The sequence below is a fragment of the Moschus berezovskii genome, chromosome 1 (genome assembly GCF_049115385.1).
Source record: "Moschus berezovskii isolate FMDL1 chromosome 1, NW_MosBer_1.0, whole genome shotgun sequence".
Taxonomy (NCBI): Eukaryota; Metazoa; Chordata; class Mammalia; order Artiodactyla; family Moschidae; genus Moschus; species Moschus berezovskii.
In genome coordinates this window covers 145,062,994-145,068,746 of record NC_142460.1, presented here as the reverse complement: position 1 = coordinate 145,068,746, position 5,753 = coordinate 145,062,994, and the positions used below count along the sequence as shown (strand labels likewise).

The following is a 5,753-nucleotide window of genomic DNA, read 5'->3' as shown; positions in this document are numbered from 1 at the left end:
AAGGTTTCTGAAGCAACTACTGTGAGTTGTTTCAGGCTTTTACACACATGTGTTAGTCTCTAGGGCTGCCATAACAAAATACTACAGACCCAGTGGCTTAAAGAGCAAAAATTAATTTCCTCCATTTCTGGAGCCAAAAGGTCCAAGGTTAAGGTGCTGGCATGGTTAGTTTCTTCTGAGGCCTCTCTGACAGCGATGGATGTCCTCTGTGTCCTCAAAGTCTTTTCCCTGTGAATGTGTCTCCCTAGTGTTCCTTGTGTGTCCACATTGCCCCTTCTTATAAGGATACCAGGCAGACTGAATTAGGGCGAAGAGAAGGGGATGACAGAGAATGAGATGGCTGGATGGCATCACTACTCTGTGGACATGAGTTTGAGTGAACTCCGGGAGTTGGTGATGGATAGGGAGGCCTGGCATGCTGTGATTCATGGGGTCGCAGAGAGTCGGACACGACTGAGCAACTGAACTGAACTGAAATGAACTAGCGGCCTCATTTTTAGCTATTTTTTTTTCTTTCCAGTTTTACTGAGATATAATTGACATATAGCACTGTAGCACTGTATAAGTTTAAAGTGTACATCATTAATGATTATCACAGTAAGTTTAGTAAATATCCATCACCTCATATAAATAAAAAATTAAAGAAAGTGGAAAATATGCTTTTTCCTTGTGATAAGAACTCTTAGGGTGTGAACTCTTAACTTTCATGTATAATATAGAGCAGTGTTCATTACCTTTATTATGCTATACATTATATACTGGTACTTATTTTTATCTTATAACTGGAAATTTGTGCCTTTTCACTGTCTTCATCCAATTCCCTTCTCCCCACTCTCTGCCTCTGATAACAACAGCAAGTGTACTGCCAGCTAATGCTCAAAGTACCTGAACTCCTTGATGGATTTCAGGGAAAAGGTTCTTAAAGGCAAGCTGAGGAAGAGAGTTATACAGTATGTAATCAGCTCATGCACAACTCTGTGATAGGTTGATAGTGAAGTAACAGGTTATATTAAAGAGGTTAATGTCATAAGTCCTCAAGTTCCATCTAGTCTGGGGGCTATGTGTTCTTGGTCATCATGCAGTTAGATTCTTCTAACTGGTGGGGATTTTATTAGATTGGTAGAAAAGTAATGGTAGCTTTGGACTGTGAATTTTAAATCATTATAACTAGGCTCAAACACATCTTTATTAATCAAAAGAGGAACCATTACAATCAATACATTTTTTTGCCAATGAGAAATAAATGTGTTTATTCCTCTAGTGTAAAAGTCCATGCTTTGGGATTCACCAAACTTTTGGAAAACATTTTCTGCCTCCTGCTGGTTGTGAAAGCATTTTCCCTGCAACAAGTTGTCCAGATGCTTGAAGAAGTGGTAGTTGGTTGGTAAAAAGTCAACTGAACATGGTGGATGAGGCAAAATTTCATAGCTCAATTCCTTCAACTTTTGAATCTTTGCTCGTGGGAGGTGTGGTTGGGCATTGCCATGGAAAAGAATTGGGCCCTTTCTGTTGACCAATGCCAGCTACACGCATTTGTAGTTTTCGTTGTATCTTATCCATTGACTGAGCATACTTCTCAGATTTAATGGTTTTACTGAGATTCAGAAAATTGTAGTGGATCAGACCTGCAGGAGACTTGTGACCATGACCTTATTATGGTGCAAGTTTGGTTTTGGAAAGTGCTCTGGAGCTTCTTGGTCCAAGCACTGAGCTGGTAATATCACTAGTTGTCATATACAATCCACTTTTCATCGCACATCATGATCCGATCAAGAAATGATTCATTGTGTAGAATAACAGAAAATGACACTTCAAATGATATTCTTTGCTTTTCAGTCAGCTCATAAGGTACTCACTTATCGAGCTTTTTCACCTTTCCAATTTGTTTCAAAAACTGAATGACCATAGAATGTTTGACATTGAGTTCTTCGGCAACTTCTTGTGTAGTTGTAAGAGGATCAGCTTTGATGATTGCTCTCAGTTGGTTGTTGTCAACTTCTGATGACCGGCCAGTATGCTCCTCATCTTCAAGGCTCTCATCCCCTTTGCAAAATTTGTTGAACCACCACTGCATTGTATGTTCATTAGCAATTCTTGGGCCAATGCATTGCTGATAATTACAAGTTGTCTCTTGCTTTGTGACCTATTTTGAACTCAAATTTAAAAATCACTTGAATTTGCTTTTTGTCTAACATCTTTTCCATAGTCGAAAAGAAATATAAAATACATAGCAAGTAATAAGTCATTCAGTTCAGTCGCTCAGTCGTGTCCAACTCTTTGCAACCCCATGAATCATAGCCTGCCAGGCCTCCCTGTCCATCACCAACTCCCGGAGTTCACTCAGACTCAAACTCTTGCGGCGCAGACGCGAGAGACGCCGGCTTCGGCGGCGCAACCGACCACACGCAGAAGCGTGGCCGAGAGGAGCTACCCCACGTCCAAGGTAAGGTACAGTGGCTGCGCTTTGCTGGAGCAGCTGTGAAGAGATATTCCACGACCAAGGTAAGAAAAACCCAAATAAGACGGTAGGTATAGTGAGGGGGCATTTGAGGGCAGATACACTGAAATCATAATCCCATAAAACTGGTTGATCTGATCATATGGACCACAGCCCTGTCTAACTCAATGAAACTAAGCCAGGCCGTGTGGGGCCACCCAAGACGGACGGGTCATGGTGGAGAGGTTCTGACAGAATGTGGTCCACTGGAGAAGGGAATGGCAAACCACGTCAGTATACGTGCCTTGAGAACCCCATGAACAGTATCAAAAGGCAAAATAAGTCATTAGCAAAAATAAAATAAAGTGACAAATATGCATTAAGATGATATATAACATACCCACATGCCCAATATCAAATGACAAAAGTTCAAGAGTGTAAAATCACAATTTCTATCGCACCAACCTAACAGTATTTGTAAAACAGCTCAGACACTGTTATCTATATCCTTCAAGGAGGAACTGAAGATTCTGTGACTCTGCTATATGACTAATCTATTGTTTAAATCATGACCAGTTCTCAAAGTCCAAGTGCTATCTTTTGTTAGTACACATTCACATTTTTCCAGTTACTAAGTTTTGAGCTATCCCTTTATATCCCAGGGGAGGCCTAGGAAACTAAATCTTTTCTGCAAACAAGAAAGAGAGTTGGACATGACTTAATGACTAAACAGCAACAAGAGATGTAGCTGAGATACAAATGAATAAATCACCCACTTTTTGTCATTTGAAAGCTAATATTTTAATGAAATAATTGAACCTAAGCAATGTCACAATCTAAGTAGATAATTCTTATATGGCAAGAGCTCTCACTTTTTAGTAAATATCTAGAATACTTTTGTTCCTTTTTTTTTTGTTAGGTTTGCTGCTGCTACTGCGAAGTCGCTTCAGTCGTGTCCGACTCTGTGCAACCCCATAGACGGCAGCCCACCAGGCTCTCCTGTCCCTGGGATTCTCCAGGCAAGAACACTGGAGTGGGTTGCCATTTCCTTCTCCAATGCGTGAAAGTGAAAAGTGAAAGTGAGGTCGCTCAGTCGTGTCTGACTGAGTCACCCCATGGACTGCAGCCTACCAGGCTCCTCTGTCCATGGGATTTTCGAGGCAAGAGTACTGGAGTGGCTTGCCATTGCCTTCTCCATTTGTTAGGTTTAACCAGACCTAATTCATAGTCCCAGTATGAATTGGCTATTAATCACTCTTGTGTGTATGTGTGTGCATATGTTTTCAGTCACTCAGATGTGTCTGACTCTTTGCAACCCCATGAATTATAGCCCACCAGGCTTCTCTGTCCGTGGGATTTTCCAGGCAAGAATACTGGAGTGGGTTGCCATTTCCTTCTCCAGGGAAATCTTCCTGATCCAGGAATTGAATCTGCATCTTTGGCATGTCCTGCATTGGTAAGCAGATTCTTTACACTATGGCCACCTAGAAAGACCCAATTTATCACCCTTTATCCTATGTTAATACTAAATCATTTTTGGACTGGCTTTCTAGTCTCAGGTTATCTTGAAGTAAAAATATCATTTTGAGTTCAGCTGCTGAAAGGTCTCTGCATCACACATATGTATTTTAAGTATTTATTTAAACCATTATGCTAATAATGGATAGTCTCCCTTGAATTTTAATTTATTCATTATATTTTTAGTATTATATAGCTCCTCATCAGCCAAAAGATCAGGACCTTTTCTTTTGAATTCTCTGTGCAAATATCTCCCGATTTATCTTTATCACATAGCCATGAAAGGAAAAGAGAAAATAATTGTCAAGATTTCCTTCTTTTGCACATTACAGTATTCCACCAACATTCCTGCCAAGATACTGTCTAATCAGATGATTATTTCCTTCTTGGTTCTTTAAGAATAAAATAGTCCATCACTCATCAGTTATTACTAGCAAAAACCACTGACTTGTTTTAATTTGAAAAATAAATTGAATAGTTTACCCTTAGAAACACACCAATAGCAATTGAACTCATAGAACCTGTGGAAAGGTCCTCAAAACATCTGTTTTTGTAAAAGTCTATATTTTCATTTATTGCATGTATTTTTATATTTTTTTCACTTGAAATATTTGAGCAAGATTACAAATTATGAAATGAAGTGATACATTCTTAAGATAGAATAGAATTTCTTACTGAGTTTTCATTAGATTTATTTAAAATAGAATCTAGCAAGCAGAACATGTGCCAACCTTAAAGACCACAGAAGACATAAACTCGTAGATTGGAATAATTATTTTACAGATAAAAAAACTGAAGGTACATCGTATAAGCAAAGTTTGAAAGCATTTTCATTTTTACATTGATTGTTTGAGAAAAGTGTTCCTGACAGACCACTGAGGAATAAATAACCCTGTTTGCAGATAAACATGCATACACCAAAAATCATTCATTCATTCAGAGGAGTGTTGAGGTGCTTTGGTACATTTTCAAGCCAATGGAAATTGAGTTTTGTGCATTGGAAGAAGGGAGTCAGTTGAGAAATGGTATAGGGAAAGTAGAGTGTGACCTAAATGCACAGCTTGTGACAATGCAGGCTGACAAAATGGGCTAAGATGGGAGAAGTGGGGTTAAGAACACCTGTAAGAAGACAACTGCATTTGATCCATTTGTGAATTAAGTGGGATCTGGAGAAAGATTATGAAAATGATGGTGAAGAAAAACACAACAAAAATTTCCTTAAATACTATTTGTTGTTACTCTTATAGTTGCCAGGTTGTGTCCAGCTCTTTGCAATCCCATGGACTGTTGCCTGCCAGGCTCCTCTGTCCATGGGATTTCCCAGGCAAGAATACTGAAGTGGGTTGCCATTTCCTTCTCCAAGGGATATTCCCAACCCAGGGATTGAAGCCCTGTCTCCTGTATTGGCAGATGGATTCTTTACCACTGAACCTCATTTTAAGTCCTGAGTATAGCCTCATGACACTGAAATTATTCAGGTCAAAATTCCAAAAAGAAAAATATAATATAGGAAGTAGGAAAATGTTATCTTTAGAGAGGGTTAATAATGGATAGAGACATCCAAAACTGAGGTTGTAATATTTTTTGTAGAATAAATGAACTAAGCCTACATTCACATTTCCTTAGGAGTTACTGCTCACAAAAAGAAATTTTGGCCAACTCAATATATTGACCTGATAAAAAGATTTTTTAAATGTACCCTGCCTTTTTTATTTTTGGTATTTAGCAGCTCTACTCAGAGCGTCTTATATTTTAGACTTGAGAGTCAGTCTGCCTGACAGCACATAGATGCAATGAT

At 38.9% G+C, this 5,753-nt stretch overlaps 1 pseudogene; it reads right to left on the bottom strand.

Annotated features, from left to right (window-relative positions):
• Positions 1-1,188: 1,188 nt before the first annotated feature.
• LOC148778868 (histone-lysine N-methyltransferase SETMAR pseudogene) lies at positions 1,189-2,204 on the bottom strand (annotated as a pseudogene).
• Positions 2,205-5,753: the final 3,549 nt, after the last annotated feature.